Source organism: Ranitomeya variabilis, chromosome 5 (assembly GCF_051348905.1).
Source record: "Ranitomeya variabilis isolate aRanVar5 chromosome 5, aRanVar5.hap1, whole genome shotgun sequence".
Taxonomy (NCBI): Eukaryota; Metazoa; Chordata; class Amphibia; order Anura; family Dendrobatidae; genus Ranitomeya; species Ranitomeya variabilis.
The window spans coordinates 195568749-195581962 of record NC_135236.1 but is presented as its reverse complement, the minus strand read 5'-3'; the positions used below and the strand labels follow the sequence as shown (position 1 = coordinate 195581962).

The window sequence follows — 13214 nt, the reverse complement described above, 5'->3', positions numbered from 1 at the left end:
AGCACGTCAGTGAACTTTATGGGGGCAATAGATGTTGGATATAGATAGTGGCCGCACCTGGATCCACATGCCTAAATAAAATGATTAGTGATAAGCGAATATACTCGTTACTCGAGATTTCCCGAGCACGCTCGGGTGTCCTCCGAGTATTTTTTACAGCTATTAGCCAGGCTAAGTACATGTGAGGGTTGCCTGGTTGCTAGGGATTCCCCACATGTAATCAAGCTGTCTAAGAGATGTAAATCATTCAGCTGCTGCAAGGAAAACTAAATCTCCGAGCACTTACAAATACTCGGAGGACACCCGAGCGTGCTCGGGAACTCTCGAGTAACGAGTATATTCGCTCATCACTAAAAATGATATGAGTATATAGGTAGGACCAATAGCACTAGATACAGGACGGAAGATTACTTCATTATTAGTATGCTAGTGTCCACCAAGTGAAACTGACTCTGCGATTTTTAATCGTCTTGTCTTGTTCGTTTAGTAGTTAATAATAAAAGTTAATTTTTAGGTCTTTGGTTAAGGGATTTGCTGCCTTTTAGGCAAACTGTTAATTACATTTTGGAAACTAGACTCCTCAAGGAATTTATCTAGAGGTGTAGTGAGCACGTTGAAATTCCAGGTGCTTCGCAGAAGTTTATAACGTTGACCTGTGAAAATGTAAAAAAAAAACTAAATTCCCGGAAAAATGTTGGTCTTTCCCATAATTTCTTATTTTCACAAGGTTAACAGGGGCAAAATGGACCATACAATTTGTTTTGCAATTTTGCTTGAGTACATTGCAACTCCATATATGGTTGAAAACTGCTTTTGAGGCACAATGCAAAGCTCAGAAGGGAGGAAGCGCCATATTGGATTTTCAGATTTTGCTGAAATTATTTGAGGGTGCCATGTCACATTGGCAGAGCCCCTGAGGTGTCAGAACAGCAGAACCCCCCACAAATGATGTCATTTTACAGACAACACCGGTTAATTAATTCATCTAGCGGTGCAGTGAGCATGTTGACACCACATGTACCTCACAGAAATTTATACCATTGGGTGGTAAAGAAAGAATAATTACATTTTTTACTGCTAAAATGTTGTTTTAGCCCCAAATTTTTAATTTTTACAATGGCTAATAAGAAAAAATGGACTCTCAGTTTGTTGTGTTTTCTCCTGAGTACGCAAATATCCTAAATGTAATCGAGAACTACTTTTGAGGCACAATGCAAAACTCAGAAGAGAATGAGTGCCATAATTTAACCCCTTCATGACCCAGCCTATTTTGACCTTAATGACCTGGCCGTTTTTTGCAATTCTGACCAGTGTCCCTTTATGAGGTAATAACTCAGGAACTGATCAGCGGATCCTAGCGGTTCTGAGATTGTTTTTTTCGTGACATATTGGGCTTCATGTTAGTGGTAAATTTAGGTCGATAATTTTTGCATTTATTTGTGAAAAAAATGGAAATTTAGCGAAAAATGTGAAAATTTTGCAATTTTCAAATTTTGAATTTTTATTCTGTTAAACGAGAGAGTTATGTGACACAAAATAGTTAATAAATAACATTACCCACATGTCTACTTTACATCAGCACAATTTTGGAAACAAAATTTTTTTTTGCTAGGAAGTTGTAAGGGTTAAAATTTGACCAGCGATTTCTCATTTTTACAACGAAATTTACAAAACCATTTTTTTTAGGGACCACCTCACATTTGAAGTCAGTTTGAAGGGTCTATATGGCTGAAAATACCCAAAAGTGACACCATTCTAAAAACTGCACCCCTCAAGGTGCTCAAAACCACATTCAAAAAGTTTATTAACCCTTCAGGTGCTTCACAGCAGCAGAAGCAACATGGAAGGAAAAAATTTACATTTAACTTTTTAGTCACAAAAATGATCTTTTAGCAACATTTTTTTTATTTTCCCAAGGGTAAAAAGAGAAACTGGAACCCAAAAGTTATTGTACAATATGTCCTGAGTACGCCGATAACCCATATGGGGGGGAATCACTGTTTGGGCGCACAACAGGGCTCGGAAGGGAAGGAGCGCCATTTGACTTTTTGAATGAAAAATTGGCTCCAATCTTTAGCGGACACCATGTCGCGTTTGGAGAGCCCCTGTGTGCCTAAACTTTGGAGCTCCCCCACAAGTGACCCCATTTTGGAAACTAGACCCCCCAAGGAGCTTATCTAGATGCATAGTGAGCACTTTCAACCCCCAGGTGATTCACAAATTGATCCGTAAAAATGAAAAAGTACTTTTTTTTCACAAAAAAAATTTTTTTGCCTCAATTTTTTCATTTTCACATGGGCAACAGGATAAAATGGATCCTAAAATGTGTTGGGCAATTTCTCCTGAGTACACTGATATCTCATATGTGGTCACAAACCACTGTTTGTGCACACGACAAGGCTCGGAAGGGAAGGAGCGCCATTGGACTTTTGAATGAAAAATTAGCTCCAATCGTTAGCGGACACCATGTCGTGTTTGGAGAGCCCCTGTGTACCTAAACATTGGAGCTCCCCCACATGTGACCCCATTTTGGAAACTAGACCTCCCATAGAACTAATCTAGATGTGCGGTGACCACAAAAATTATGTTTCAGCAAGCAATTTTTTATTTTCACAAGGGTAACAGGAGAAATTAGACCTATCCAGGTCCTATTAGACTTATCCAGATGTGTGGTGAGCACTTTGAACCCCCAAGTGCTTCGCAGAAGTTTATAACGCAGAGCCATGAAAATAAAAAATCATTTTTCTTTTCTCAAAAATTATGTTTTAGCAAGCAATTTTTATTTTCGCAAGGGTAACAGGAGAAATTGGACCCCAATAGTTGTTGCCCAGTTTGTCCTGAGTATGCTGGTACCCCATATGTGGGGGTAAACCACTGTTTGGGTGCACGTCAGGGCTCGGAAGGGAGGGAGCACCATTTGACTTTTTGAACGCAAGATTGGCTGGAATCAATGGTGGCGCCATTTTGCGTTTGGAGATCCCTGATGTGCCTAAACAGTGGAAACCCCTCAATTCTAACTCAAACACTAACCCCAACACACCCCTAACCCTAATCCCAACTCTAGCCATAACCCTAATCACAAGCCTAACCCCAACACACCCCTAACCACAACCCTAACCCCTACACACCCCTAATCCCAACCCTAATCCTATCCCTAATCCCAACCCTAACCAGAACCCTAACCCCAACACACCCCTAACCCTAACCACAAGCCTAGTCTTAACCCTATTTCCAACCCTAGCCCTAATTCTAACCCTAACTCTAATTCCAACCCTAACCCTAAGGCTATGTGCCCACGTTGCGGATTCGTGTGAGATTTTTCCGCACCATTTTTGAAAAATCTGCAGGTAAAATGCTCTGCGTTTTACCTGCGGATTTACCGCGGATTTCCAGCATTTTTTTGTGCGGATTTCACCTGCGGATTCCTGTTGAGGAACAGGTGTAAAATGCTGCGGAATCCGCACAAAGAATTGACATGCTGCGGAAAATACAATGCAGCGTTTCCGCGCATTATTTTCCGCACCATGGGCACAGCGGATTTGGTTTTCCATAGGTTTACATGGTACTGTAAACCTGATGGAAAACTGCTACGAATCCGCAGCGGCCAATCCGCCACGGATCCGCAGCCAAATCCGCACCGTGTGCACATAGCATTAGGGTATGTGCCCACGCTGCGGATTCCATTGTGGAATTTTCCGCAGCGGAATTGATAAATCCGCAATGCAAAACCGCTGCGGTTTTTACTGTGGATTGATCGCGGTTTCTAGTGCAGTTTCCGCTGCGGGTTTACACCTGCAGTTTTCTATTGGAGCTGGTGGAAACCCGCAGCGGAATCCGCACAAAGAATTGACATGCTGCGGAATATAAACCGCTGCTTTTCTGCGTATTTTTTTCTGCAGCATGTGCACTGCGGATTTCGTTTCCCATAGGTTTACATTGTACTGTAAACTTATGGGAAACCGCTGCGGACCCGCAGCTGCGGAAACTCTACCGTTCCGCAGCGAAATCCGCAGCGTGTGCACATACCCTAATTCTAACCCCAACCCTAATTCTAACCCTAATCCTAGCCCTAACCCTAACCCTAGTTCTAACCCTAGTGTAAAAATAAAAGTAAATATATTTTCTTTATTTTTATTATTGTCCCTACCTATGGGGGTGATAAAGGGGGGGTTCATTTACTATTTTTTTTTATTTTAATCACTGTGATAAAACCTATCACAGTGATCAAAATGTTCCTAGAACGAATCTGCCGACCGGCACTGCGCATGCGCCCGCGATTTTGGAAGATGGCGGCGCCCATGGAGCAGATGGACGGACACCGGGAGGCTCGGTAAGTATGAGGGGGATGGATCGGAGCACGGGGGTGGGATCAGAGCACGGGGGAGCGGACAGGAGGACGGGGGAGCGGACAGGCGGACGGAGGGGAGCGGAGCACAGGACGGAGGACTGGGGAGGCGATCGGTGGCGGTGGGTGGGCAGATCAGGGTTTCCAGCCATGGCCGATGATATTGCAGCATCTGCCATGGCTGGATTGTAATATTTCACCATTTTCATAGGTGAAATATTACAAATCGCTCTGATTGGCTGTTTCACTTTCAACAGCCAATCAGCGCGATCGTAGCCACGAGGGGGTGAAGCCACCCCCCCTGGGCTGAAGTACCACTCCCCCTGTCCCTGCATATCGGGTGAAATTGGAGTTAACCCTTTCACCCGATCTGCAGGGACACGATCCCTCCATGACACCACATAGGCATCACAGGTTGGATTGGCACCGACTTTCATGATGCCTACGTGGCGTCACAGGTCGGGAAGGGGTTAATGCAGATTTTACTGTTATGGTTTTAGGGTGCTGAGATCCACTGGACGAGCCCTTGAGGTGCCAGAACAGCAAAACTACCCCATAAGTGACCCAATTTAATATACTACACCTCTTTAGAATTTATCAAAGGGGGGTGAAGTGATCACATTGACACAACAAGTGTTTCACGGAATTTTATACCATTGGGCATTGAAGACAATTACTTTTTTACTATAAAAAATTTGTTTTAGCCCAAGATTAAGCACATTTTCACAAGGGGAAATGGGTATAAATGGCACAAAAATTTGTCACATAATTTCTGCTGAATGTAGCAAAACCTGATTTGTGGCTGTACAGTACTGCTTAGCCACACTGCAAGACTCGGGAGGGAGAGACAGAGAGCTATTTGCCTCCTGGAGCGCCACAGAATTTTATACCATTTGACAGTGAAGAAAAAATTACATTTTTACCACAAAAATGTTTTTAGCCACAGAGTTTAAATTTTCACAGGGGATAATGGCTAAAAATTGGCACAAATAATTGTCATACAAATGGCAATATCCCATATGTGGCTTTACATTATTGCTTAGCCACACGGTGAGACTTGGGAGGGATGGAGCATGGTAATATATCTACAGGTGTAGGTGTAGTAATGATTTGACTCCATGGGTGTTTTCCAGAAACCAGTAGCCGTGGATGTTGCTGAGTGAAAATTGCAAATCTGCTATTGTAGTGCTCATACATTGTAGTATCCAGTACTTTATGCCCGACTCATGCTTCTAGAAGACATGCAGCTGTAAATTAGGTGCACTCTCATCGTTACAGAAATGCCAAACATGTGGACGTCAGTTGTGGTTTAGACACACTATGGAGCTCAGAATGGAGGGGGGGCATTTGAATTTGGGAGTGCAGAATTTGCCGTATTTCTTTTGGTGGGATGAGTAGCCACAGCGCTTTTCCAGAGTCTTTGTAGTCTTTGTCGCAGGCTTCTTCCAGTGAAACGCATTGAAACGTGCGCCAGGGTGGGGAGTCACCATTCTTTCCTTGCCTTATTGCATATATCCCATTTTTTGGCTGCATTCTTCACCCCTTCACTGTTAAGTTTCTTTTTGCTCAGTCAGCATTAGGGGACTGCCTCCTGTATTTGGGTCTTATTGTGCACAGATGCAATACTCTTATTCATTGGCAGTTAGTTATACCTGGTTATATTCAGATATTTATACTAATTAATTATTTAGATTCATTTTATGATGTCTCTTGTTGTGAGGCATTTCTGCTTTTTTAATCTTTGTCTTGTTGCTGCTATTATACTGATTAAAATGATACTTGGGGTGAAGAAATCCGTATTTTGGTTCTTGTGTAATCAGTGCTAGAAATTTTCCACTAATGAGATGTCCGTACTCTCGGGCGGGACTGTAGGCAGAGTCTTATCTTGGTGCACTAGGCCAGAGGAACCAAGGAAAGACCTGCCCACAGGCCCGCCACGAAGCACAAACATGTTCCTCATCATAGACACACACTGTTTGTGCTTTGGGGCGGCCTGTTGGCAGGTCTCTTCTTGGTTTCTCTGGCTTAGGGCAGGAAGATAAGAGTGCCTGCACTCCCGCCCCAGAGAACGAGCAGATCATTAACTGAAAAATTTTAACACTGATTACACAAGAACTACAAGACATATTTATTCACCCAAGGTATCATTTTAAGCAGTATAACATTGGCAACCTGACAGTGTCTGTAGTTTACTTAGCAAAATCCAGCTGACAGGTTTGCTTTAAGAAAATTTATGGAAGGAACTAAAGCTCAGAGTTCATAGAAGTAGTGCACGGAAGAGTGTTTGTGTGGAAGAATGGGCCAAGATCAAACCTGAGCAATGCATACAACTAGTTTCTCCATACAGGAGTGGTCTTGAAGCTGTCATCACCAATTAAAGTTTTTGTATGCAGTATTATATACATTTTAGTAAGTGTATTCAATACATTTTCCCTGTGTCATTTCTTATTACACTTAACTTAAATTATGGACATCTATGGATTGATTTCTTTGCTTGTGTGGATTGGATGGGATCTTACCGACATTTGGTGAGAATTGCCTGTGAATAACACTTTTAGAAATATACTTATTTAGAAAATTGATGTTTTGTTCAATAATTATTTCACCCACTGTAGCTGTTCTCTTAAGAAAGACAAAACTTACTTTTGCTTTCTTAAATATTCAGGTTTATTAACCTTTTGGAATGACCAACAGCACTGTAGCTGTTCAATAATAAAATTAATCATCAAAAATACAAATGGCCTAATAATTGTGCACACGGTGTATTTAAGGCAGAAAAAAAGGCAGACTTCCATTTATCACGTGATATTTTGTGTCAACTCTGCTCCAGAAGGTATTATGTTGGAGGAAATCTGCAAGAATGAGGGAGAGTGGTTCAAATTTCTGAGGGCAAAGTTAATTCAATATTTGAACTATTGTTTAGGTTTTGCTGGTGCAGCATGCATATATTAAACCAAAAGAAAAGGTTTCATGTGCAGTTTCACAAAGACATTTTTTTTTTTATTATACATAACAATTTATTACAAACTCCATTGAGAAAATGTCACAGTCCAGAATATTTAAAATAATTAAGGCATTTACTGGAAAAATCACAGAACAGATGGGAAAGAAGAATACAGCGATATTATCTATGGCAATATATCAAGAGCACGGTTACATTGTTGAAAGAAAAACTGAAGTCATTTTGAAGGAGAAAATAGAAATAACAAAACTAAAATAATGTGGTTGCACAAAGGGATGTGGTTGTGTTCAGTATTAACAAATCACATTTAAACTCATGTTAAATAGCACTCAGCACACAGCTGCCATCATTTAAAGTGATTCTGATTAAACCCCACATAGTTTATCTTTTCTAGTGGGATTTTCTTAATATTTTCTTAGTTGCATTTTACAGCAAAATCTATGGTTTGTAAACTGCTTAAAACACAGCTAAGGGTTCTCACTGTTGACAGTTAGCAGTCAGGAAAAGGGCATAAACATTATTTTAAAGCATTAGATATACCATAGAACATAGTGGCTTTATTTAGAACTGGACTACATGTGACAACAATCATCCATTTACTTCATATGTTTGGTTTCTAAGGATGGGTGACAAGATGTAAGCCTTTTTTTTTTTACAAAGAAAAACATCCAAGCCCAGCTATGTTTTGCCAAAACCTACATCAAGTTTGCAAAAAGTATATGGGAAAATGTGTTATGGTCTGAAGAGAGTGAACTCTTTTGACCATAATTACAAAAGGTATGTTTGGCAAAATGCCAACACTGTACATCACCAAAAGAATACCAAAAGCACAGTGAAGCATTGTGGAGGCAGCACTGTCCTTTGGGGCAGCTGGAGCTGAAGCTTTAGTCAAAGTAGAGGGAATTACAAATAGAATCGTCAGCCACCTGTTAAAGGGAACCTGTCACCTGAATTTGGAGGGAACAGTTTTCAGCCATAGGGGCGGGGTTTTGGGGTGTTTGATTCACCCTTTCCTTACCCTCGCTGCATGCTGGCTGCAATATTGGATTGAAGTTCATTCTCTGTCCTCCGTAGTACATGCCTGCACAAGGCAATCTTGCCTTACGCAGGCGTGTACTATGGAGGACAGAATGAACTTCAATCCAATATTGCAGCCAGCATGCAGCCAGTAGGTAAGGAAAGGGTGAATCAAACACCCAAAAACCCCGCCCGTATGACTGAAATTTGTTCCCTCCAAATTCAGGTGACAGAGTCCCTTTAAAAAGCTGAAGATGAAGAGGAATATCACCTTTCAGCACAACAAGGACCCTAAGCCCACACTTTGAATTAATCTACAAATCTGTGTGTTGACCTGAAGAGGGCTGTACACAGGAGATGCAATCTGACAGATTTAGAGTGCGGTTGCAAGGAAAGGTGGGCAAAAATTGAAAATGTTACATGTGCCAGGCTTATTATCCCCTACCCAAAAAGGCTGAATAAAAGGATACTTCAACAAAGCATTAGCTTAAGGGAGTGCATATTTATGCAACCACATTGTTAGTCCTTTATTGATTTTTTCCACCTGAAAAAAATTCTGTTTATTATTCAATTGAATTGTTCAGATTATGAGTAACATAAAGGGTTTGCTCACACTAGATTATAAATCAGGAAAGTGAAATGCAAGGAAAAAAAAGGGATTGTACTCGGACCAATGTTATTCAATGAGGCGGTGCATATCTGCTTATTTTGTCTTAGCTGTATTAGGTATGAGAAAAACTCTTTCCATAGCGAAACGCGCGTCGGGTGTGGTGGGTTCCTGTGTCCTGGCTTTTATTAGGTAAATACTCTTCATACTTTACATATTGGCCTTATTTTTTGATATACGTTTCAGTACTGCGGGCAGCGGTGCTCTTGCACTCTCTTATTTCATGTTATGTATATTATTGAATGTTGTTACACTAATTATACTATGCTGATGCACTTTATATTTATTATGTGGTGCTTGATCACCACTGCCTGCAGTTTGAGCTGATGAATTGTATATAATATTTATAATGTCTAAAATTGATTTGTGACATTGATTATTTGGCCCTGTTATGTATTGGATATAAATCATGCCACTTTGAAGCCATACCCGCCGGTCTTTTCCTGTACTTGATTCCTCTTTTTCCATTTTTATCTTTTTTGTGTTTTTACTGATATTGTTATATATGTGGTAATAATAAAATTGACATTATTTAAACCAGTTTTACGGGTGTTAGTTTTGGTGAGATGTGTAGATACTGCCCTTTGTTGGTGTTTACTATTGAGTTCACTTATTGGTGTTGATGAGAAAAAATAAGCAGCATACTGTGATTTCACTCTGAAATCTGACTGTAAGAAAAAAATCGCATGCCATACGGACCATCAGTATGTCATCTGATTTTTAATGGATACGTTAAAATTTTCTAGCATAGGAAACTGTAAATGATTAATATCTGCTGACTAAATAAAATGGATTTTATACAGACAGCACACTGATAAGAAGTGAGAAAAAAATCATACCACTTTTCCAGGTGACAATGGGATTTTTTTGATACGCTAGTGGAAAAAGTTCTGAAATGATTCTTCTTAGTATGATTTTTTTATATGCCAAAAACCTGGCATTTTAACGTGTGTGTAGACTTTCTGTATATGCACTGTATATCTGATGATAGAAAAAAAATAACTTTCATTATATAATTAAGTAAATATATTTTTATTTAATTAGATGACTAAAGGTTAAGTTTTGCATTCACCTAAATATATTACCCAAATTCACTAAATAATTTTTTTTTTATAAAAGTAAAGAAATGAAATAGGTGCCTTTTGCTGGAGACTGATTCCTCTCACATGATGGGGGGCTATAGTATTATCTACAAATTTTGTTCCACAATAAATCAAACTACAGTACAGACCAAAAGTTTGGACACACCTTCTCATTTAAAGATTTTTCTGTATTTTCATGACTATGAAAATTGTACATTCACACTGAAGGCATCAAAACTATGAATTAACACATGTGGAATTATATACTTAAAAAAGTGTGAAACAACTGAAATTATGTCTAATATTCTAGGTTCTTCAAAGTAGCCTGCTTTGACTGCTTTGCACACTCTTGGCATTCTCTTGATGAGCTTCAAGAGGTAGTCACCGGGAATGGTCTTCCAACAATCTTGAAGGAGTTCCCAGAGATGCTTAGCACTTGTTGGCCCTTTTGCCTTCACTCTGCGGTCCAGCTCACCCCAAACCATCTCGATTGGGTTCAGGTCTGGTGACTGTGGAGGCCAGGTCATCTGGCGTAGCACCCCATCACTCTCCTTCTTGGTCAAATAGCCCTTACATAACCTGGAGGTGTGTTTGGGGTCATTGTCCTGTTGAAAAATAAATGATGGTCCAACTAGACCCAAACCGGATGGAATAATATGCTGCTGCAAGATGCTGTGGTAGCCATGCTGGTTCAGTATGCCTTCAATTTTGAATAAATCCCCAACAGTGCCACCAGCAAAGCACCCCCACACCATCACACCTCCTCCTCCATGCTTCACGGTGGGAACCAGGCATGTAGAGTCCATCTGTTCACCTTTTCTGAGTCGCACAAAGACACGGTGGTTGGAACCAAAGATCTAAAATTTGGACTCATCAGACCAAAGCACAGATTTCCACTGGTCTAATGTCCATTCCTTGTGTTCTTTAGCTTAAACAAGTCTCTTCTGCTTGTTGCCTGTCCTTAGCAGTGGTTTCCTAGCAGCTATTTTACCATGAAGGCCTGCTGCACAAAGTCTCCTCTTAACAGTTGTTGTAGAGATGTGTCTGCTGCTAGAACTATGTGTGGCATTGACCTGGTCTCTAATCTGAGCTGCTGCTAACCTGCGATTTCTGAGGCTGGTGACTCGGATAAACTTATCCTAAGAAGCAGAGGTGACTCTTGGTCTTTCTTTCCTGGGGCGGTCCTCATGTGAGCCAGTTTCTTTGTAGCGCTTGATGGTTTTTGCCACTGCACTTGGGGACACTTTCAAAGTTTTCCCAATTTTTCAGACTGACTGACCTTCATTTCTTAAAGTAATGATGGCCACTCGTTTTTCTTTACTTAGCTGCTTTTTTCTTGCTATAATACAAATTCTAACAGTCTATTCAGTAGGACTATCAGCTGTGTATCCACCAGACTTCTGCACAACACAACTGATGGTCCCAACCCCATTTATAAGGCAAGAAATCCCACTTATTAAACCTGGCAGGGCACACTTGTGAAGTGAAAACCATTCCCGGTGACTATCTCTTGAAGCTCATCAAGATAATGCCAAGAGTGTGCAAAGTGAACATCAAAGCAAAAGGTGGCTATTTTGAAGAACTTAGAATATAAGACATAATTTCAGTTGTTTCACACTTTTTTGTTAAGTATATAATTCCACATGTGTTAATTCATAGTTTTGATGCACTCAGTGTGAATGTACAATTTTCATAGTCATGAAAATACAGAAAAATCTAAATTAGAAGGTGTGTCCAAACTTTTGGTCTGTACTGTATATATATATATAGCCTTTTCACTCTCTTTCAATATTATTTGTGGTGCTTTAGGATGTAATTTGAATAGTAAAGTATTTATGAATACACTATAGTATGAAGGGAAATATCTTTGACTCAGAAAAAACTTGGTCAAGTTAGAAATGCTATGCTACTGCTATACATGTATGGATTGGCGGAAAAATGCCAATAGTTATTATAACGAAAAACAGTTTGTTGGTTGCCATTTTTCCACTGCTTAGGCACATCAGGGCCCTTCAAGCACGATATGTCATCCTCTATCAATTCCAGCCAATTTTGCGTTCCAAAAGGCAAACGTTGCTCCTTTCCTTCTGAGCCCGGCCGTGTGCCCAAACAGTCATTTTTCACTACATATGTTGTATCGGCATACTCAGGAGAAATTTCACAACAACTTTTACTTTCCATTTTCTTGTGTTGCCCTTGTGGAAATGCAAAATTTGGAACTAAATCAATATTTTTGTGGGAAAAAGTAAAATGATCAGTTTTTCCTTTCACATTGCTTTAATTCCTGTGCTGCGCCTGGAGGATAAATGAACTTCTTGAATGTTGTTTTGAGCACCTTGAGGGGTGCAGTTGTTAGAATGGTGTCACTTTTGGGTATTTTCTGTCATATAGGCCCCTCAAAGTCACTTCAAATGTGATGTGGTCCCTAAAGGAAAATGGTTTGAGAAATGTTGTTTGAAATTTGAGAAATTTTTTGATCAACTGTTAACCTTTCTTACTTCCTAACAAAAGAAATGTTAAAAAATAATGCAGATGTAAAGTAGACATGTGGCAAATGTTAGTTATCTTTCACAAAATAGTTAATAAATATCTGGTTTAAGGGCATATGAATTTAACATATGCTGGATGTCCTCATATGACGTCGAGCGTGGGAAAAAGTTCCCAGGCTCCAGTTCATGAGGACATCCAGCAGAGGGCGCATCACCGCGACTCAAGGTAACTATAGGTCATTGACCTACATTACCTTCATTCTCTGGGGTTTACAGGCAGGAGCACAGCTGCATTATAGCAGAGCTCCTGCCTGTAAAATATTTTAACCCCTTCAGATGGATTTACATCGTGGGACGTCACAGATCTACGGAAGGTATGTATAATGTTGGTTTATTATTTTTAATTTGTTAGAGAACGATGGTCTTCAGGTGGATTGAGAGAGCAATAAAATATTACAACAACCTGTGTGTTTATTTCATTAAAATACTTTGCAATATTGTGTGTGTGTTTTTTTATCCATTTCATACAATTGGATTAATAATGGATAGGTGTCATAATTGACGCCTCTCCATTATTAATCTGGCTTAATGTCACCTTACAATAGCAAGGTGACATTAACCCTTCATTACCCCATATCCCACCACTACACGG

The 13214-nt window shown here is 40.1% G+C and overlaps 1 protein-coding gene across 1 annotated transcript in view; it reads right to left on the bottom strand.

Annotated features, from left to right (window-relative positions):
• The window catches only part of FAM227B (family with sequence similarity 227 member B), a 1130503-nt gene that overhangs the window by 1175 nt on the left and 1116114 nt on the right, over positions 1 to 13214 (bottom strand). The window lies entirely within an intron of this gene.